This window comes from Camelus bactrianus, chromosome 4 (genome assembly GCF_048773025.1).
Source record: "Camelus bactrianus isolate YW-2024 breed Bactrian camel chromosome 4, ASM4877302v1, whole genome shotgun sequence".
NCBI classification, from domain to species: Eukaryota; Metazoa; Chordata; class Mammalia; order Artiodactyla; family Camelidae; genus Camelus; species Camelus bactrianus.
The window spans coordinates 32,308,389-32,332,215 of record NC_133542.1 but is presented as its reverse complement, the minus strand read 5'-3'; the positions used below and the strand labels follow the sequence as shown (position 1 = coordinate 32,332,215).

At 42.2% G+C, this 23,827-nt stretch overlaps 1 protein-coding gene across 1 annotated transcript in view; it reads right to left on the bottom strand.

Annotated features, from left to right (window-relative positions):
- Positions 1-3,083: 3,083 nt before the first annotated feature.
- LOC105079183 (uncharacterized) overlaps positions 3,084-23,827 on the bottom strand; it is a 129,013-nt gene continuing 108,269 nt past the window's right edge. The window contains exon 10 of the mRNA XM_074361971.1: positions 3,084-22,681. The gene's annotated coding sequence lies outside the window, so the exon portion shown is untranslated. The remainder of the gene's footprint in view (positions 22,682-23,827) is intronic.

Here is a 23,827-nt window from a genome sequence, read left to right as displayed (position 1 = left end):
TTACCTCATACCAGTCAGAATGGCCATCATTCAAAAATTCACAAATGACAAATGCTGGAGAGGCTGTGGAGAAAGGGGAACCCTCCTACACTGCTCGTGGGAATGTAGTTTGGTGCAGCCACTGTGGAAAACAGTATGGAGATTCCTCAAAAGACTAGGAATAGACTTACCATATGACCCAGGAATCCCACTCCTGGGCATATATCCAGAAGGAACCCTATTTCAGGATGACACCTGCACCCCAATGTTCATAGCAGCACTATTTACAACAGCCAAGACATGGAGACAGCCTAAATGTCCATCAACAGATGACTGGATAAAGAAGAAGTGGTATATTTATACAGTGGAATACTATTCAGCCATAAAAACCAACAACATAACACCATTTGCAGCAACATGGATGCTCCTGGAGAATGTCATTCTAAGTGAAGTAAGCCAGAAAGAGAAAGAAAAATACCATATGAGATCGCTCATATGTGGAATCTAAAAAAACAAACAAAAAACAAAACACAAGCAAAGCATAAATACAAAACAGAAATAGACTCATAGACATAGAATACAAACTTGTGGTTGCCAAGGGGGCGGGGGGTGGGAAGGGATAGACTGGGATTTCAAAAAATAAAAAATGTTAAAATAAAATTAAAAAAAAGAAACTTTACAATCTGTTGCTAAAGGCAGATTAACATTTTAAGGAAACTTTGTCCTCTTAACATACAGAAAACCAAATCTAGCCTTGTACCAGCTTACTTCTAAGATTCATTTACTTTGACTAAATTTATTCTAAACTTAGTCAATCCCAATTATATACAAAACTCTTTTCTCAGGGTTCCTCTTTCACAAACCTTCCACAACTTTCTGTATCCATATTATTTTGTCCCTTATTTTCTTTTCCATTCAGAAGTAAACAGCTTCAGAATAAAGTCACTCTTTTTTCATTAACAAAATATAATTCCCTTTCTCATACCTTCTTTCACGCACTCATTTTACTTTCCTAGCATACTGAGATGTTTCCCTTAATAGGAAAGAATGTTTCAGGGTGGCACCAAACATTTATTAATATTTCTAAACACCTTTAGTTTCTCTGTAAGAGGAAGTCAATATTCAGCAATTAATGTTTTGATACCTTATTTTATTTGAAAACGACCTAGCTATTTAATAAACTTCCATCATTTAACTTAATCTAGCACAACTCTAAAATTTCAAGTTACCAAATATCTGGGGAGCTCATTTGAGTGAGTAGGCATTCCTGAAATAATCATTCCTAAAAAGTTTACCCACAAGCTCTTTTTCATTTGCATTTAAGTTACTTGCAAGACTATTATACCAAGTTATTTTTCTTGCTGACAAATTTGTAACAGACATGACAAGGTCTTATTGGACTTCTATTAAGCCTAAGTACAATAAAATCTTAATGCTTAACATGAATAAATCTTGAGACATGTCTATATTAATTAAATCAATAAGCTTAAGCTAGCTTCAAATACCAGGTATTGATTCAGAACTGAATACTTTTTAGATCTCATGAACCCGATTTTCATTCTGGCCAGTTTCTTTTATATTTCTGAGTATTTATATAAGCATTTAATTTTCTTTAAGCCAATTAAATAGAGCTCTTTTACAAATTAATTTTGGCAATGCCACATATCTACAACACACGTACAGGTACGTACAAACACACAAACACAGACTCATCAGTTATAAGAGGTTGGATTCAAATTGGGTTTCTGGCAGATGGAACAAATCGAAGTTGTCTGTCTAGATTCTACAGAAGACATTTAAGATTTCTATCTGTTTCCAAATTATTTACTTCCTTTCTCAAAATTTGCATTCCAGAGGTGGCAATAGCAGTTGAGTCATTGGTACTGGGATAGAAATTTAGAAGTTAGCTAGAAAGTCCACTAGTTGAGACCCCGCTGTCAGCTGTGCCTGAGGCTCTTGGGTGACCTTGACATTGGAAAGTGTTTGCTCTTCCTTTTTCATCCTAGTTTTAGTTTTGAGCAGCCCTTTCTCCAGTGCCCCTCCACTTTGCAATAGACACACTGATTAACAGTCATTAATAGCTGGCTTTCTCTTATCTTCCTTTTGGCCCCTGGGCTTTTGTTTACTAAAGGCCCCCAGGCGAGTTACTATTATACTGTTAACTCTGGCTTTCTGTTTCTGTCTTCTCTAGAGTTATAAAACTGAAAGACAATTTCCAATAATTTCCCGGGGTTTCTGGCTACTTTTAATCTGGTTTTAGGGCTTGCACCTTGTCAGAGCGAGTGCATTTTGGCAAGCCCTTTCCAAGCCCAGCTAGGGCACCCCATCCACAGCGAGCACCTGCGGGGTCCCTTGTATTAGGTGCTGGGCTTCCTCCTGAGTGGCCTCTAAAGCCATTATCTTTCTTAGTTAACTATAATTGGACCAGTCATTTGAGATCTTACCCACTGGGCTATTGGATGGAATAGACGGCGTGCCTCCCATAACTTATTTCAAATACAAAGTACAAAATACAAATACAGAGTTCAAATTGCAATACCAGGTTTTTACGGGTAAATGGAGGCACAAACTTACAAACGACAGGCTAAAACAAATTCAAATTCCAAACTTACACATATTTTCACTTCCAAGTCCTCTCAGCCCAAGACCTCTGTTACAAATGGGTGCCCATTTCAAATACAAATGAGAGACCCCCGTCTGTCTAATTAGAGAACTCTCAACGTGAGATCAAGGGGCCTTGGTCATCCCCAGGAACTTACCCTCGGCCTGCCGATCAGATGCGACGCTTCAGAAGAAATAGAGCCATCTTTTCTTCCTCCAAGAAATCGGTTTAGGCTACTGTGGTCTGCTGATGGGTGGAAGGGCAAGGGATGAAAGGATCCCCAGAGCAAAGAGGCCCTGGCAGCCGCTGGGCCCCGTTCTCCGCTGTCCCTCCCATCGACCTGGAGTGGCAGTTGTTCGAGCCTTGCTGGCCTGGCAGCGAGGTGGAACGTGAAGCCCCTCTTAGAAAAGAGGGTGGTTCATGCCTCGCGTGGGCACCATGAATTTGTTGCCAAAAGATCGGCCCCCATCCCTTACAAGCCAAATAACTCAGAGACAGGGTCTTGGAGCTTAGAAGAGGCAGGTTTATTGCTTTGCCGGGCAAAGGGGACTCACAGCAGGCTGGTGCCTTCAAAACTGTGAACCCACCTTGGGGATGGGGCGAGGTGGTTAACATAGCCATAGCTTAAAAAGAAACAACAATCAACAGAATCATTTATCTGGTCACAAGATGTTGTGGTGACTGGACGTCCCCAGGCAACAGTTCCATGGAAACTGGCAGTTGCAACTTTTCCAGTCTTTTCATCTTGTAAACACCTGCGGCATATTTCTCCTTTTGACAAATCAGGCTATTTTGGAGGACTACAGTTCCATGACCTTCTTCCTGGAGGACTCAGAAGCCAAACATGATTATAAATTTTAATTGCTACAATAAAGTGAAAGGCAACAAGATCAATGACTTCAGCTTTAACAACGGGCCTGGGGCTGGGGGCGGTGACTGGTCGGTCAAGTTTGCTGACCGTTCTAAGGGCAAGCAGCAGGTCAAGAGTCAGTTAGCCCAAGTGCAGCCATTTTACCATTCCTCCTTCAATGATAGGCAACTTTCTCTGAGCTAAGCGCTTCATCCTTATCTCTTTTAATCCTTTCTCATTTAATCTTAACCACTTGATGAATAAGAGAGTATTTATCCCATTTTACAGAACTGGAAACTGAGGTACAGGGACCAAAGCCTTCCAGCTTGGGTGTAATAAGGTGGATTCAAACCCAGCCTTTATGCCTCCAGGGCCTTACCCTAGCCACCTTGTCACATTGCCTCCCATCAAGAGGTTGTCTGTCTACAATTCTACATTCCAGCTCCTGGTTGTCCCTCTCCCTCTCTCCCATTCCATCCTTGGGCTCTTACCCTAAAGACACACGGGAGCGGCTCAATGAGCTTCTGTTGGGTGGTTGGTTAATAGTTTAAATGACTGCTCAGCCCCGGTTCTGAGCACCATCTGCAATTGTTTTAAGAACAAACCACTTGAAAACACAACCCTAAACCAGGACAGGGCTCAGCCTAAAGGGTGGTAGACTGCCTGCTGGGCTACCTGCAGAGGCCACGCCTGGGCTCTCCAGGAATCATTCCACGTTCTCTTCCCAGCACTAGAGCCATCGAAGTCCACTGCGGGCTCGTTTCCACCAGTGGGTTCCAGTCTACCTGATATTCTAACAGGCAACGCAATTTACCTCTGCATTTTCATGTTGGCCCTGACTGGAGTAGGAGTGGTAAGGCATTTGAAAGTCGTTAGAGTCTGTGATTGCTTTTCTTGAGCATGGGAGTGTTGACTGGGCAGAGAAAAAGCGTACCCTAAAAGTTGACAGTGATGTTTTATTCAGTGGACATTTCTGAGGACTTGAAGCCCAGGATAATGGCCTCTCAGATTGCTCTGAATAAGCAGGGGAGGAGCCAAGATATACAGGATTTTTTTCTTTCTTTTTTTTTTTTTTGGCAACAAAGAGCAGGTAGTCTGAACATCAAAAGATCACTGTTAATAAAGGAAACCAGATATCCCAGGCTGAGGGATTTAGTGCTTTTCTATATGTGGGAAGGCGCAAAAGTCTGGGCTCACTGAAGTCATTCCTTTGATATGCATCTTAGCCATCTAGGGCCAGTATCCTGTGCTCCCATCCTGAGTCTCCTTGGGGTGGGGCACCTTTAGGGGTGGCTGCAGAGGCTGAGGACTTGTCAGTGGGCAGCCTGCTTCACTCCACCCAGAGCTCCCTCCGGCTTACCATCAGAGGTGACAGCGGTGGCAGCAGATGGCCGCAGCATCCTTTGTTTACTGATATGGCAGGCAGTTGTTTTCATTCACAGGAGAGTCATTGGAATTGATTTTTTAATTAAAGTTGCCAAGGCCGGCCACCAAGGTAGAGGGTTCAAACAGCCTGGTTTGGGGAAACCTGGTACCTGACTTTCAGCACCGTTGAGCCTTCCCTGAGCACATCAGACTCTGTCCAGTTGCCCAAGGTTTGGAAGTGAGAAACACCAGTGCCCTGTTAATTAAGTTTCCCTTTGCCAGAAATTGTTTCCAGCCCCAAATCACTTGACTGTGTTTCTGCCCCCGTAGCCTTTACTGGTATTTCACTAATAAGCATGAAAACCCTCAGAATGATGCTCTTGTGCTTTGCACAGTTTCACCCAGCGTCCTACAGGAACTCAAGTTCACTCATTGATCACTATGTTTAGAGTGGCTTCCTATACTTTCTTTTCCCCTCTCTGACTACAGGGGAGTTTGAGTTGCTAAGGCACATGGCAGACCGCTGTAGGACACCACTCGGGTGACAGGCCAGTGACTGGGGTTGGTAAAAGAATTTACCAGAGGCCCAGAAGAGTTCAGGAAAGGAGCTATTAGGTTACGCTGCCACGGACAACAACGGGCCACACGCGTAGGAGGTGCCTGTGTGCGGGAGCCCCGAGGGTGGGTGTGCAGGGTCTTTTACTGGGGGCAGGGGCCTGTGCGCACAAGGCAGGGGCTGCATGATCAGCTCGTGCACAGGCACCTGACTGCTTGTGAGATCTGTTGGACTCCTCTGAACAATAGGTTTTATGACTTTGATAAGAGGCCACCTAGGGTATTGTGAGACAGGCCGTCTCCTGAGGTAAACACACATCAAGAGATGATGTTTTTTATCTTGCAGAAATGCAGGTATGCGAAGGGCCCTGCAGGGGGAGTGTGTCAATGGCTCCAGGCACACAGAGAGCCCAGGTTTTACGACTCCAGAGAGTGCCAGCCAGCTCCGCACAGCCCGTGTTTTTTCCTTCAGTCTGGAGTGTGCTTGTTCTGGTCCCCCCATCATGCTACTCCCACCTGTCATCACTCGTACCCCCAAATATTTGCCTGACATCTATATATAACATTTATATGTCATGTTTCATATCATCAATTCTCTGTAATTGTGCCAATCTGCTCTTACAGCTGGCCACTGTGTTTAATTTTACTCATAACTTTGTCCTGATTTGCCCTATTGGGTTGTTTCTCATATCTGCCTGTTCTTTTTTAGTGCCCTGGTTTTTGACAAGGATTTTTATTTCTCCCTTTCTCTCTTTAACGATTATACACAAGCTTAATGTATAGATAGCTGTGGATCATTTTATCGGAGGTTCTTGTGGTGCTTCCTCCCACGCGTGCAAGCTGACTCTCCCGTGCTGTGGACCACATCCTTGTTTATTTTGTACTTTGTAATTGTGAGCATACTTTCAGCTAGGATATATTTCTCTGTGGGATTCCTGTGTACTCTAAGATTTGCTAGCAACCATCCAGAGAAGTCTTGCATTTGATTCTTCTGGGAATTTCAGGAGTTTCACTGGCCTGAAATATTTACAGTAACTACATAAATACCTCTTTTTGGTGTTCCTCTGTCTAAAATTTGGATTCTACACCTATGCATAACATTTATTTTTAAAATTTTCATTTACTGTGGGGAAATTTTTCCCACACAGATACCTAATCCGTGATCATTTTGTCAGGTGTGTTTGTGGTAAACGAATGATGCTTCACAGTCCCCTTATATGGTGGAAGCAGCTCTTCCTTGGTCCTAAGCTTTATGTGTGAATTTCAGTTCTAACTCTTCACCTCTCACAGGCCCAAGGGCAAGTCTTTTCTTCTAGACACGTGTTAAAAACCACGACCTCTGCCTGTTAGGTCCTATAGCCATGTCTGATGCCCTCTGTTCTGTTCTGGCATCAGCTGATGCATTTACCATATTGGCCATGAATTTCTTCTTTATTTTTGGCATTTAAAAATTTCCTTTCTTTTTATCTTTTTCTCTCTTCCTCCCTCCCTTCCTTTCATCCTTGGATATGTACGTAAAATAGTTTTGCTAGATTTTATCTAGGATTTCTGTGTGCCTGTAGTACCCAGGAGGACGTCAGTATGCTAAATAGAACTGGAAACCTACATCAAGCAGGTGTGGAGACCACTACCGAGTCCAACAGAGAACACATGACCTTTGAAACTGGAACCAGAGTTTGAACTATTTGACTTCACTACTTTCTATTTTAGCAAGCTAGGCTAAGCCCCTTAACCTCTCCAAGCTTTATTTTTCTCGTCAAGAAAATGGGGATAATGTTATTATTGATTCTCCTTATACATCCTCCCTTATTGCTCTAAATACATCTCTATTTAAATTCAAGTCTTTTTCTCCATCCTCCATTCCTACAAAGGTTGGAGAAAACTGCAAGTTTCCTGGAGGCAAGAACCATAGATTATTTAGTATTTTCCCTTACAGAACAAATAATGAATGAAATGGTAGTTGATTGAGGGACCTTGTTAATTTTTTCCTTTCATTGATCTACTCCTTCAGTACCAACTGAGAAAAACTGGTTAAAAAAAGAGAGATGTGACGTTGGAAGAAATGATGAATTTCACTTCTTAAGAAATTTTCCAGGGTGGAGTGAGAGGTGGACTCACATCACTGTGGAGTTTTACTCCTGATGGTTCTCATCTCTCGCTCTCCCTGGAGTGCATGTGAGTGAAAACGTATATTGGTCTAGAGGTTCTGCTTGGATAAATGTTTCAGAGCCAATAAATCTGTCACAGTAGATCTCAGGCTGAGCCAAGGCGAACAGTCGCACAGTAATTTTTCCAGAGCCTCAGGGTACCAGGCGGCACAGGCAGAGAGGTCACTGGATGCACACTCACCCCCTGCCCGGGAGCAGAGGCATCACCTTACAGGGATATGAGGAGCTTTCCCACAATGCTGTGCTTACCAGGCGGTAAAATTCCTTGTCAAACAACAGAGCAATCAGATTTAAAACACAATTAGAGGAAACAAACAAACAAACAAACAGAAGCACATTTAAAAAACTGGTTCTCACAGTGACTCTGGTGGTTTATAGACTCCAGGTGAAAATTACTGTTCCTTGTGGAAGGCAGTGTCTCTCAAAAAGTTTAGTGTCTATGTCCTTTGTTTCAGCTACTCACTGACAGAAATGTATGCCACAGAGACACACGAACGTTCTAGGTTGTCATGGCAGTTTAATTTTTAATGTTTTGCAGTTTATTCCTAATAACGAAAAATGTAGACAAGAATAAAAACTGTCATCAATTTTGAGCCAATATATAAGATACATCATACAGTGGAGTGTTCTGTAGGTACTAAAATTATACAGTAGCTCTGTATACGGTTGAACGTAAAGGTGTCTAAGATACGTTGTTTCTAGCGACTAAGCCAGTCTGCCTCAGCTAAAATGCCTGTGTGTCACTGGGCAAGTGGCTTCCCAACTCTGTGCCTTACTTTGCTCACATATAAAATGAGGATGGTGTGGCGAGGGCATAGCTCAGTGGTAGAGTGCAGCATGCCCAAGGTCCTAGGTTCAATCCCCACTACCTCCATTAAAAATAAAATGAGGGTAACAGTAATACTTGAGCTGTAGGGTTACTGAATGAGTTAATCCATAAAGTGCTTCTAACATCAGACTCACAGTCAAGTACTCAACTATTATGGTAGCTATTATGTTATGCTAACTATTATGAGCAGTAGTAGTAACTAAAAACAGTAAGCTAATGCTAACTGCTTATGTCTGGGGGTTATACTTATGGGGTTTGAGGTGAATGGGTAAACCTTTCCATTTACATTTCATACCATTTGGATTAGTTACAGTGAACATAATACTTTTATTGAAAAGAATAATTAAAATCATTATTCAAAAGTACACTGGATAAGAAGACAGCTGTTTTGCAAGTTTGACATATAACAGGGACTTAACAAAAATCACAATTACTGATGGCTGTATATTTAATATGTGAGAAACTGATGAATGCGAGCAATCCCTTATATCTGTAATGCGTTTCACAGTTACCAAGATGTTTTCACATTCATGAGTTCATTTCATGCAACTAACTGGATTATTAATGAGTTCAGTTCATCCCTGTGAAGTGATTTTTTGTATTTTTCCACATAAAGAAGGGAAGAGAGAGATGGAGTCAGAGAGAGAGAGCTGGTTGTTGGTTTTTTTAGTTTGGGGGTGGTGGTTTTCCCTGCCCATGGCAATGCTGGGCGGGCTGCAAAATTGAAGCTTAGAGTATTAAAGGCTCGCTTAAGATCAGGCAGCCGCTTCTGAGTAAAAGAAATGGATGAAAAGCCAGGTTTCCCAAGGCGAAGCTCTTTCTACAACACCATAATTATCTGGTAAACTGGGCCAGTAACATGGTAACAAAATAGATGAATAATTCTACCCTGTACATGACCACTATCCAGTATCTGGTTTGGTAAAAAGGTGAGTTTGTAGTGGGTCAACAGGGGAGAAGAGCCAAAAAGTCAGTTCTCCCAGTTTACAAAGAAAGCTTGTAACTACCCCAGGATAAACACGGCCAGCGTGGGCGGCAGCTGACACAACAGAACATATAGTTGGCTTCTGTCCATAGCACCCTTGGCTGGGGTAATGTTGATCAGACAGGACCCCGGGGTGAGACGATGAACTGATGAAACCGGTGAAGCCAAGCATATAATTGAAGGTAGTTGCTTTGGGATGTAGTTGAGGTCACTGTAATAATGAACAAACTTAAAATAATAGGCCAAATAGCCTGATAACTACACTATCTTTGGCAAGTCGCCTTTCCCTCTGGTTTTCTCACCTCTAAAAATGAATTATTCTGACTACATGGCCTCCCAGGTGCTTTTCTTCCATATATTCATCCCTTCATTCAGTAAATAGGCATTGAGTGCTTTTTTTTTTTAAGTGTTGAACATTGATGATACTAGCTGAATGAGACTGGTCACCTCTCTCAAGGAGGGGCAGAGGCTAGACAGGCAATAAACAAGTAAATAAGAAAAATATGATAGTGGTAAGTGTTATCCACAGAATTTAAATAGGCAGGTGGTAAAGAAAATGACTGAACAGGTCTTCTAGGTGGATACCCAGAGAAGGATCCTCTGAAGAGGTGACTTTTTAGGGAAGTTGAGAACATAGAATGTGCCATGCACGTGAGAATGAGAAGCTCATTCTAGGCAGAGGAAGAGCTGGCTTCAAAGGCTCTAGGAGAGAAGTGAGCTTGGTGTTGTGGGGAGCCCAACGCAGGGCTGACAGGCAAGAGCTAGAACGAGTACGGTTCTGAAAATCATCAAGACTTTTGGAGGACTTTAAGCAGCGGCACAATGTGATTTATGCTTCTAAAAGCTTCCTGTGGTTGCTACGTGCAAGCCTGGAAGCAGGGCTCCCAGGGAAGAAGCTCTTGCAGCAGCTGAGAGGAAACATTGTGATGTCTTTGTCTAAGGTTAGAATCATGAAAATGTGGAGAACTGGACAGATTCAAGGAATTTATGGGAGTAGAACCAATCGTGTTGGTAGATAAATAGCTTTTGTGGGATAAATGAAAGAGAAGATTCAAGGGTAATTGTCAGATCTGGGGCTTGAGCAAGTGGCTGGACATTGGCATTATTTTCCAAAATGGGAAGAAAGAGGCATCTGGGGTAGTCAGGACACGTACAGATGGCACTGACTCAAGAGTTCTGTATTGGTCATGGGAAGCATTAGGTGTCTACTGAACATCTGTGTGAAGATGTCAAGTAGGCAACTCGAGTCAGGAGTCCTGGGCATACAACGTAATTAAAAATAAAGTTCTGGGAGTCGTCAGCATAAAAATATGGAGCAGATGGAATCACTCAAGAGACCTGGTAGACAGCAGAGGTGAGAACCGGACCCTGAAGCACTCTTAGATCAGAGGTCACATTGAGGAGATGGAGCCAACAAGGGAGAACAGAAAAGAGTGCCAACGCGACAGGAGACAAAAATGAGGAGAATGTGGTGTCCAGGGAAGCTTCAAGGAGGAGTATGAAGCTTCAATCCAGTATATTAAATGCTGCTAGGAGGTCTAGCTACGATCATACCAGAAAACCGAGTATTTGATTCCACAGAAGGGAAATCAAGTTAAAGGATCTAGCTTTAACTACCTTGATTCTATAGCACTTTAGGGCTTGGGGAGGAGCTCTTAACAATACGTTTGCCAGGAGGTCTACAGTGTTAAATGGAAAGTCAATAGACAGGACGCTGTAGTGTGACTGTTCCAATATGTAGAAAAATCTCAAGCACACTCACCAAGGGGATAAATAAACAAGAGGTTTCAGCAGAGTCACTGAAACAAGCAGATTGATGTACTTCAAGATAGACGTAATTATCTTAGTGAGTAGAATGGATCTGCATGCCGTAATCACATATTATAAGGAAACCAGGGCTATATGTAAGTTGGCACCAGTTCAGAAGTCAAGTTTATCAATAGCTGTCATATAACTAGCAGAGTTTTTAACTCAACAATGGATGTTTGGGTATGCGGCACAAACGGGACAATGGTTCTTCTTTTGGCTGGAACTGTCTTCATTTAGGAAAATAATTTGTAAAGCTGATTAGGGGCAGAGACCTCTGAGGACGTACATCAGCATGAACCAAACAGCTCTGCATAAAATGAATAAGAGTTTGGTAGTGGAGAGAGAAGACCATGCTAAGCAATATGTGGGGAGACAAGGTCCAAGTTGAAGAAATAGCAGAGAGAGTTTTAGGAACTCACACGTCTCACACGAAATTGTTAAGATGTTTGTGCTGCTGTAACAGAAATGGTCTCAATCGTCTCAAAACTTCAACACGTTTTTGCACAAATAACTACCTCACGTGCCTAGACAAAACCCTATAGGTCCTCACACTGAGGAATCTCCCAGTTAAAAAGCCAGTGTCTCAGCCAATTATTCTACAGTGCACTTTACAGCTGACGAGCCAAGTCCAAGCACACAGAGCTTCCAATCAGCCTTTGTTTTAACCTAACTTTTAAAATATGAAAAGAAAGCCGATGACTGCTTGACAGTTGAAGAAAGCCTCTAAGATAAAAGCTAAAGACACCAGAGGCAAGGAAGGAAGAAAACTCATTAAAAAAAAAAAAAAAAAGAAAGAAAGAAAGAAAGAAAGAAAGAAAGAAAGAAACAAAAGCCAAAGATACACATTAAAAAGAAGAAAAATTTAATGAAATTATATTGGATGACCTGAGAGGATACACACTATTGTTAAAATGAGGTCTGGATGCTATTAAGAAAAAGAAAAAGGAATAAGCAGAGATTATTATTTGGATAAGAAAGCGTTCTTAGAAATTCAAACATAAGAGGTAAAATTATATGTATAAATATAAATTTGTATGTATATTACATACATATATTTGGAAAATAAGGAAATATCTCAAAACCTTTTAAAAAATAGGAGAGAAAAAGAGGTGAAACTAGGGGGCGAATCCAGGAAGCCAACATGGTACCGTAAGGATCCAGAAGAGAAAAATGTCAAGAGAACCATTACAAGAACATTTTCTGGGCCTGCAGAACACGAGGGTCCAGACTTAAAAAGGCCTGCTGAGCACCCAGCACGATAAATGAGAAAAGACCCACCACTGCTGTCAAACTCCAGAATGCCAGGAAGACGGTGAACGTTTCAAGGAAGGGGAAAAACAGGTCACACATAAACCGTCAAGAATGAGAATGGCAGTGAACACTCGACTCCACGCTATCAAGGTAGAATAGAAACACTTCCTGCCATTTAAGGTCTAAAAAGTATTTGTGTCCCATGCACCTTTTCTCAAGAAGTCTTCTACAGGACGGCTCCCCCTAAAGCAAGGAGGTGAACCAAGAAAGAAGACGTGATACCCGGGAAACGAGGAGTCAGCACAGGAGGGAGGTGTCGGAAATTCCCCGGACAGGAGTGAGCAGAAGTCCGAGGACGGCAGCGGGCACAGGTGCGGGACACCAGAGCACAGGCAGGGGGGCACATCGGAGAGAGAGCTCTGTTTAAACAAATGATACCTCGTTGCTTATCTGGTAGACTTGCTTGTGTAGAAAGTTAGAGCTAAGGCTGTGCTGCTTGAGTTTGGGAATGTGCATGCAGAAGCCAGACTGGCTGGGCTCGAATCCTGCCTCTGCCACTTAGGATCCTACACCAGCCAGTCGGCCCCTCTGTGCTTCATGTCCCCATCTGTAAAATGGGGATCGGATTCCACCTACCTCACAGCGGTATTTAAAAAGTTAAATACGTTACTTAATGTGCTAAAAATAGTGCCTTGGATGCTACAGGCTCTTGAAGGGGCTGGGGAAACTTAACACGTATGGAGAAAACAGAGTACATCTTAAAAAAATAAAATAATCGATAGGCTCTAGGAAAAAATACCCAAAAAAAGAAAAGAACCATAGTGATCACAGGCTCCTCGGCTCAGAGGTGAACGCGCCATTGTCAGATAATGGGAACAGCGAGAACTGGAGTGTAACAAACTGGAAGCACGGAGGAAGGGTAAAGGGACGTGAGATAAATCTTTACCATAATAGGAAGCGACTAGAGGTAGCATTCTATTTAGAATATGGAATTAAATATTAATACAAATGACTAAATAGGCTTAAAATAGTTCTGAAAGAACAGGACATGGGTAACTGTGGCCATTTGGTTACCAAAATAAATGACTGAGTGAGACAGACACGGGGTGAGGGGAGGACCAGCTGCTACTGCTGCAATCCCAGAGCACCAACCTCCAAGAGGGGCCCCGGGGCTAGGGGTCCACCATGGGGTTGGCACCTCCAGGGGCCAGTGCTGGGAAGGGAGCAGTGCCTTCCTTGAGCATTCCATCCCGCAGACCCAGAACATGGGTCTCCCCTCTCCTGGGAAGCTTCTTTTCCCGCCTGGAAAAGGGCCCTGCAGGGGCAAGCAAATCCTAAAAATCCGTGGCGGAGAACTTTCCTTTTTGACCTCCACTACCTAGGACACGGCTTAAGTTTGGGTTGACACTACCACCACTTCTTTGAATAAAGAATACATTTTGCTTTGAAATTGTATTTTCTGACACAGAAAGTCATGACAAAATTTATATTTACAGGTACCTGTCGATGCACAAATGAAGCTTCAGTGAGAACTGATCTTGTCTGAGCTCCCAATGATGTTTCAAAGCCAAGCCAAGTGGTGAGTACCCTGACAGCAGCCCCAGGTATCAATGCTGGCTGGCACTCTGCCTCCCTGGGGACACATCCCGGGGGTGGCCTCCATCCCTGGACAGGCTCCCTTGTGGTACTCAGCCCGGGCATTGTCTTTAAGGGCTGGATAAGACCACAAGACTAGCCAGCGTGGAGGAAGTCCCTTTATTAAGCATTTTCTTGTCTGGGGGACAGATGTGTTTGGATTGTAATGAAGGAACTGTGATTTCAACAGCAGAGCTAGAGACAGCTGCTCCAGAAACCCAGAGGGAGACGGAGGGGTCTTGTGTCTGGTGTCGTATCTTGGCAACCCTTCTCGGGGGCTGGCCCAGGCCCAGGCCCAGCGCCTTTGCAGTGAGCCTTGAAGCGATCACATTCCAGCTGCGTCCAGAAGAAACAGCGTGCTTAAAGGCACAGGGACTCCTTGCCTGGGTCCCAGAAACAGCAAGACACCGCCCGAGGAAGAAATCGTTTTACTCAGCCATGGGAAGTGAGGATTTTTGAAGACATAAAATAAGTGCAGGTGAATTTTTTAATGGAACATCTGAAATCCTGAGTAAACGGCCCTGGCTTTACAGTGCTTGTGGACTTCGGTGCTTTCAAGAATGAGCAGGAACACTGAGTTTGGGGTTTGAATTCCTTTAAGCATTTTCCTATGAAAACAATTCACAGTAGCCATTTTTTTTTTTTCTAGAAAACATTTTACTTTCTCACCTATTTCCCTCTGGGTTGGAGCAATGATAAAAGAAGGGAGACCAAGGAAGAGAACAAATACTTACAAAGTGCCCATCCGTGCTGGCATGGGGCTTGCCCACACAATCATAAAAACATTATCTTAATTCGAAGCCAGGAATTATGATGATGATGCCAATTTTAAACATGAAGAAACTGAAGCTCAGTTTAAAATATGTCTAAAATCACAAGGCTCATGAGCAGCAGAGCTCAGATTAAAACGAGGTTCCCCGAATCTTAAATTTATGCTCTTCTATTACACCATGTCCCTTCTCACAAATCCAAACACACACTTTTGTTTTCTCTGAGGCACTGCCTCCAACAAACAGATTACATTCCATTTATTCGTGGAAGTCATAGAGGACAGTCCCATAAATTCAGACCGTGAGAATGAATGCACATGTCTCTAGGTCATCAATTAAGATTCTTGCTGCGACACATTTCTCTGTTTTGCCAAGTATTTAAAAATCTTTTCTTTGCTGCTCCTCACCTTGCCCAGTGAAAGTTGGCATGTACTGTTATCCTCACTTAATAACCCAAGTTACCCAGGGAATAGCCTGGATTAGAAGCTATGATACCCAAAGCTCATGGATAAGCGCTCCGAGCCTCCTGTCTAGACCCGATGAATAATTCAGAGGTCCGTCTGGTGCAAGTCTGGTTTCGAGGCTGGCAGACATGACTGCCCCAGGGCCGGGACACCCGAGACACTTCTCTTGCCTCGTTTCCCTCCCATCTCTCCGACTGCTGTGCTTCTTAGGGGGGTCCTCTTATCTCCCTCTTCTTTTCAGAGTTGACATAAACACAGGATTCTGGTCCCCTCTCTCTCCCTGGTTTTTCTCTTCACTCATTCAGCCATAAAGTATCTGAGCTCCTACTACGCGTGCATGTCAACTGCCTGTTGACTTGCACGTCTATTTTCTGGCTCTTCCCTCTTCTGCTCTGTATTATGGGCTCCCGTGCCCTCTAGCTTCTGGTTACTTAGAACTAACAGGAGGTGCGGGATTAAAAACCTCCCCTCCTTCCTGTGAGCTTCAGGTCCTGGATCCCACTGGCCACCCCTCCAGGAAGCCCCCAGATGATTCTAGCTCCTGTCACATGACCGACTCTCTTCCTCCAGCCCTAGGGTGATGGCAGCTTCCAGCTATTACTGACCTGTGAGTTGCCTCATTTCTCCCTGTCTGGCTTTCCAGCTTTTCCATCACCCCTTTAAACGACATCTGTATTAAAATCCCATCTACTTGAAAGACTCAGAGGACTGTTTTCCTGGCTCTATCCTGACTGACACAGACCACATTCTTAGTTGTAAGCTACAAAAATCAACCTTGACACAGTGGCAGGAAAGGTATTTATCACAAAAGATACTGTAGAGATCAAAGAATCTGTGAGAGGACCTATGAAACAGGTTTGGAGGCTAACGAGGAGCAGTGCTCAAAAATCCCCAAGTGGAACTGTTTGGGTGAAGCCATGCTGTGTGCCCTGGGTTTTATCATATGGGCCACCAGCACTGGGTCCTGGATGCTACCATTCAAATTGTTGTCTCTGCTACCATCTGTCCGCAGAATTAATTCTGGGCATCGAGTTATCCCTGTGAGGTGAGGAGAACTAAATCCTCTAGGGGGAAATTGGAGCCAGTGTACAAGACATGCCTCAGACTCATCCCTGCGCCCAGGAGCTGAGGTATTTATCCACTAACTGAGAGCAGCGTGAGTGTGGCTTAATGCCCCTTAATTCGCCTGCACTCCCAGCTTTCCTCCCTGATGTGTGAGCAGAGTGAGCACCAGACAGAGGAAACCTTCAGGCAAGCAAATTCAGCAGGGAAGTAGCTGAAAGTTGGGCAGGTGTAAGCTGAAAAGGTAAGGGACAGATGATTTGTCAGGGAAGTGACCGCGTCTGCAACCGGGGCTAAGATGAATAGCAAAGGTCCACTAGGACTACTAAGCATTGAAGATACAGCCGTGGATAAGAGAGAAGCCTTCCTGGCCTCGCTAAGCTGGTGGTCTCAGGATTCAGACGCCTGAACAGGGAAGCACAGCGCAATGAAACAAGAGCAGTAGCAGAGGCAGCCTAGGAAGCTCGAAGCAGACCTCGAGCTTCTAAGACCTGGTAGGACACAGACAGCATCCTACTCATTTTTGCATCCCCATTGCCTAGAATGGTACCCATTCAGACCCTGTTTCCTGGCCCAATACTGACCTGTCAGGCACAGTCCTGGTGTATTATATTCACTGTCTGTTTCTCACTATAACCCAACAACATAGGTGTGTCCTCATTTTACAGGCAAGGCACTTGTGATTTTTCCTAACCATCTGACTATCCCTAGTCATTCTTCACATCTCAGATTGATGCAATTTCTCCAAAAGGTTTGCTGCAGTGTGCCCCATTTCCAAGCCAGGGCTATCCGTATCAGAGAACTTGTCCTCCAGATTGTCACTGGCAACTCATTCCCATGTATCCTCATGAGCTAAGCTATGTCTATTTTGTTAGGCTAGAGCTGGCACATTCTAGTTATGCAAGCCTCACTGACACTGATGATGTTTTGAATGACTTGAATAAATAAGGTTTAGAGATGCTGAGTAACTTGACTAGTCACACATCCAAGACATGGCAGAACTGAGGCTTGAACTACAGTCTGTTTGACCCCTAAATCTTTCCTACACTTTGCTGAGCATTAAGCAACTTATATGTCTACAGCAACCAGAAAATTTAACTTGCCTTAGAGGTTGCTATTTTAAGATCAAAAGTAATAGGGCAGGAAATATCTAAGAACATCCCATAATCATCAGGCTAAGAGAGAATCAAGGAGAACTCTAGAACTAAAGCTGAAAGAAGGTTCTTAGAGGACAAGGTCCCATAGCCAAAGCTTTGGCTGGACTGGACAACCTTTAAAATTGCCCCCTAGATTTAACTTTCTAAGGTTTTTAACTTAATCTCTAGGTAAAAGTGTTCTCTCTGGCTCCAGCAACTAACTGACCTCATTAACTTACTAAACCAAAGCAATTTAAAAATATTGGAATTAAAGTGAAATTAAATCTTTTTTTTTATTATTCTCCTTTAGACACTGCAGAAAAAGTCATTCCAAACTCCCAGCTGTCAGACATACATGAAGCCACACTCAAAATGTAAGGGAAGAGGGAGAGAAGGTTTGCAAATCTTTAGTCGAAGCAATTCCTCTTCTGCCTTATTTATCATTTCTCTTTCTTTCCTTTTGGCAAAATCAAAGGCAGTCATCCATCCTCCATGCATGCACTTTCCACATTTCCTCAATTCTAAAATGCCAAGAAGCAGCATAGATTTAATAATAGCTTTTTGGTAGGGGGAGGTAGAAGATGAAAAAGACAGGAAAATACTACATGAAATGTTCACAGATACTACAATGTACACAGCCCGACTTTAGAGTGGCTAAAATGTGGCCCCCAAGATAGTCTTAGAATTGAAAACACATGCTAATTAAATGTAAAATCTAGTATTAATGAAGAATCTATATATTTTGTCCAAATGAGGTTGCTAGACATAACTAAAACATAGTGGGAACAACAAAAAGAGTTTTCACATAAATTACAATTTTGAAGAGGTAAATATGCATTTCAAAATTTCCTTGAAGCATGTAAAGTGTTTGGATTTCTTTCTGAAAACTAGTAAATTGAAAAATTATTAGGAAGACGTGCCAAGATGGCAGAGTGGAAGGACCTTGAGCTCACCTCCTCTCGTAAGCACATCAACTAACTGAAGAGCAACTGTTGATGAAGAAGACTGGAACTTACCAGAAAAGATCTTCCACAATAAAAGACATAAAGAAGGAACCACAATGAGATGGTAGGAGCGGCACACTCGGGATTTATTCACCCTCCATACACCCCAGCACCCTGGAAGACTGCACAGTAATTATACTGCAGAGGCTCTCCCACAGCAGGGAGCGTTCTGAGCCCCAGGTCAGGCTCCCCAGCTGGGGGTCCAGCACCAGAAAGGGGAGCCCCAAGAGCATTTGGCTTTGAAGGCCAGTGGGACTTAATTGCAGGAGTCCCACGAGACTGAGGCAAACAGAGACTTTAAAGGGCGCACACAAAATCTCATCATTGGGACCAAGGGCAAAAGCAGTAACTTCATAGGCTCCTCTACCCTCTGGTCCTGGAGGGTCTCCTGAGGAGGTATGGGGTGACCGTGGCTCACCCTGGGTTAGACATATCCCTTTGCGTGATCTCTCTGGTGGCAAATATCTTGGCTCATTAGCCCCAAGACCCGGCCGCACCCAATAGCCTACAGGTCCCAGTGCTGGGGAGCCTCAGGTCAATCAACCAACTGGGCGAGGACACAACCCCAGCCATCAGCAGACAAGCTGCCCAAGCCTTCCTGAGCTGCCTCTAGACCTGCCCCTGCCCACCAGAGGGCCCGGATCCAGCTCCACTCACCAATGGGCAGGCACCAGCCCCTCCCTCCAGGAATCCCGCCTGAGCCTCTAGACCAGCCTCACCCACTAGAGGGCAGACACTGGAAGAAAAAAAAACTGAGATTCCTGCAACCTGTGGAACTGAGCCTGCAGAGGCAGGGCAGACCCCACCCCGGCACCAGCTGGGCCTGGCCTTGGGTGAGGAGAGGGGAGTGCACTGCTGGGACACACAGGATGTCTCCTACAGGCCACTTCTCCAAGGTCAAGAAATGTAAACTAACCCACACAAAAATACAAATAGAAATTTCGACACAATAAGGTGGCAGAGGAATATCTCCCAGATGAAGGAACAAGATAAAAACCTCAGAAGAAGAACTAAGCGATGTGGAGATAGGCAGTCTATCTGAGAAAGAGTTCAGAGTGATAATCGTGAAGTGATCAAAGAACTTGGGAGAAGAATGAATGTACAGAGGAAGAAGCTTTTAATAAAGAGAAAATATAAAAAACAATCAAACAGTTGAAAAATACATTAACTGAAATGAAAGATACACTAGAAGGAATCAGTAGTCGAATAAATAATGCAGAAGAATGGATCAGTGGGCTAGGAGACAGAGTACTGGATATCGCTGCTGCAGAACAGGAGGAAAAATGAGAAGAAATGAGAACAGTTTAAGAGAGCTCAGACAGTATCAGGCACACTCATGTTCTCATTATACGGGTCCCAAAAGGCGAAGAGAGAGAAAGGGCCTGAGCAAATATTTGAAGAGATAATAGCTGAAAAATTCCCCAACCTGGGAAAGGAAACAGTCACCCAAGTCCAGGAAGCACAGAGAGTACTACACAGGATTAACCCAAAGAGGAACACATCAAGCATACTGTAACCAAAATGACAAAAATTAAAGAGAAAATACTAAAGCAGTAAGGGAAACATACAGGGCATTTCCATACGGCTATCAGCTGATTTTTCAGTAGAAACTATACAGACCAGAAGGGAGTGGCAAGAGATATCTAAAGTGATGAAAGGAAAAAGCCTGCAACCAAGAATACTCTAACCAGCAAGGCTCTCATTCAGGTTTGATGGAGAAATCAAAAGCTTTACAGACAAGCAAAAGCTAGAAGAATTCAGCAGCACCAAACCAGCTTTACAACAAATGCTAAAGGAACTTCTCTAGGGAGAAAGAAAAAGCCGCAACTAGAAACAAGAAAATTATGAAATGGAAAAGCTCACCATTAAATGCAAACATACAGTAAAGGTAGGAAATCATCCACACACAAACTAGTAGGGAGGTTAAAAGACAAAACAATTCTCTGTATTCACAATGAACAGGTAAGGGATACACAGAACAACTAGATGTTAAATATGATATCAAAATCACTAATCATGAGGAGAGGAGAGTATAAATGCAAGATATTTACAATGCATTTGAAATTAAGAGATAAGCATCTTAAACCATCATGTATATAGGCTGCTATACCAAAACTTCATGGTAACTGCAAACGAAAAATCTATAATAGATATACATACAAAAAAGAAAAAGGAATCCAAATATACCACTAAAAATAGTCAACAAATCACAAGAGAAGAGAATAAAAGAAGGGAAGATGAAGACCTGTAGAAACAAATCCAAAACAATTAACAAAATAGCAATAAAAACATATATGTCAATTACCTTAAATGTAAATGGACTAAATGCTCCAACCCGAAGACATAGACTAGCTGAGTGTATACAAAGACAAGACCCATATATATGCTGCCTACAAGAGACCCACTTCAGACCTAGAGACACATACAGACAAAGTGAGGGGATGGAAAAGGTATTCCAGACAACTGGAAATCAAAAGAAAGGTGGGGTTGGAGTACTTATATCAGACAAAAAATAGACAATAAACAAAGGACACTACAGAATCAAGAAATCAATTCAAGAAGAAGATACAACAATTATAAATATATATATACCCAACACAGGAGCACCTCAATACATAAGGCAAATATTTAGTAAAAGGAACTTTAACACCCCACTTACATCAATGGACAGATCATCCAGACAGAAAATGAATAAGGAAACACAGACCTTAAATGACACATTAGACTAGATGGACTTGATATTTATAGAGCATTCCATCCAAGAGCAGCAGATGCACAGAACATTCTCCAGGATAGATCACATACTGGGCCAGAAAGCAAGCCTGTGAAAGTAACTTTACTATCAAGCACATTTTCCAACCATTATGAAATTAGAAATCAACTACAAGAAAAAAAACTACAAAACCCACGAACATGTGGAAGCTAAACAATATGCTACTAAACAACTAATGAATCACTGAAGAAATCAAAGACAAAAAATACCTAGAGACAAATGAAAACAAAAACATGGTAATACAAAACCTATGGGACACAGCAAAAGCAGTTCTAAGAGGGAAGTTTATAGCAATACAAGCTTACCTCAGGGACAAGAAAAAAAATCTCAAATAAACAACCTAACCTTACACCTAAAGCAACTAGAAAAAGAACAAACAAGACCCAAAGTTAGTAGAAGGGAAGAAATCATAAAGACCAGAACAGAAATAGAGACAAAAAAAAAGACAAAGAAAAGATCAATGAAACTAAAAGCTGGTTCTTTGAAAAGATAAACAAAATTTGATAAGCCTTTAGTCAGACTCATCAAGAAAAAAAGGAAGAGGGCCCAAATCAATAAAAGCAGAAATGAAAAAGGAGAAGTTACAACTTACATCACAGAAATACAAGGGAACATAAGAGGCTACTATGAGCAACTACACGCCAATAAAATGGAGAACCTAGAAGAAATAGACAAACTCTTAGAAAGGTAAGATCTCCCAAGACTGAACCAGAAAGAAATAGAAAATATGAACAGACCAATTACCAGTACTGAAATTCAATCAGCTATTTTAAAACTCCCCCAAAACAAAAGTCCAGGACCAGATGGCTTCACAGGTAAATTCTACCAAACATTTAGGGAAGAGTTAACATCTATCCTCTTGAAACTATTCTAAAAAATTGCAGAGGAAGAACATTTCTGAACTCATTTTATTAGGCCATCATCACCCTCATACCAAAACCAGACAAATCATGTATCTTTTTTTTTTTGTGATACCTGATTTGTGACAAATATCACAAGGAAAATTTCAGGCCAATATCACTGTTGAACATAGGTCCAAAAATCGTCAACAAAATACTAGCAAACTGACTCCAATGATACATAAAAAAGGATCATACACCATGATCAACTGGGATTTATCCCAGGGATGCAATGATTTTTCAGTATCTGCAAATCAATCAGTGTAATACACCACATTAAAAAATCAAAGACTAAAAACCACACGATCATATCAAGAGATGCAGAAAAAACTTTTGATAAAATTCAACATCTATTTATAATAAAAACTTTCCAGGAAGTGGGCATAGAGGGAGCATACCTAAACATAATGAAGGCCGTATATGACAAACCCACAGCTAACATCATACTCAGTGTTGAAAAGCTGAAAGCCTTTCCTCTGAGATCAGGAACAAGAAGACAAGGATGGCCACTCTCGCCACTTCTATTCAACATAGTTTTGGAAGCCCTAGAGACAGCAGTAAGAGAAGGAAAATCAATAAAAGGAATCCAAATTATAAAAAATGAAATAAAACTGTCACTGTTTCCAGGTGGCACAACACTATGCATAGAATATCCTAAAGATGCTACCAGAAAACTACTAGAGCTCAGCACTGAATCTGGTAAAGTTGCAGGATAACAAAATTCACATACAGAAGTCAGTTGCATTTCTATACACTGACAATGAAATATCAGAAAGAGAAATTAAGAGAACAACCCCACTTACCATCACATCAAAAAGAATAAAATACCTAGGAATAAACCTAGCTAAGGAGACAAAAGACCTGTACTCTGAAAACTACAAGACACCGATCAAAGAAACTGACGATGACATAAACAGATGGAAAGATACACCGTATTCTTGTATTGGAAGAATCAATATTGTTAAAATGACTACCCAAGGCAAGCTACAGATTCAATGTGATCCCTATAAAATTACCAATGGCATGTTTCACAGCACTAGGACAAAAAATTTTTTAATTTATATGGAAAAACAATCCTGAAGAACCAAAACAATTTTGAGAAAGAAGAATGGAGCTGGAGGAATCAAGCTCCCTGACTGCAGACTGCAAAGCTACAATAATCAGAACAGTATGGTACTGGCACAAAAACAGACACTTAGATCAATGGAACAGGACAGAAAGCCCAGAAATAAACTCACATACTTATGGTCAATTAATCTATGACAAAGGAGGCAAGAATATACAATGGAAAAAAGATAGTCTCTTCAGTAAGTGGTGCTGGGGAAACTGGACGGCTACATATAAAAGAATGAAATTAGAACATTCTCTAACACCATATACAAATAAACTCAAAATGGATTAAAGACCTAAATTTAAGACCATATACTATAAAACTCTTAGGAAAACATAGACAGAACACTATTTGACATAAATCACAGCACTATTTTTTGGATCCATCACCTAGAGTAATGGAAATAAAAACAATAAATAAATAAATGGGACCTAATTAAACTTATACGCTTTTGCATAGCAAAGGAAACCACAAATAACACGAAAAGACAACCTGCTGAGTGGGAGAAAATATTTGCAAACGATGAGGCCAACAAAGGATTAATTCCCAAAATACACAAACAGCTCATACAGTTCAGTAT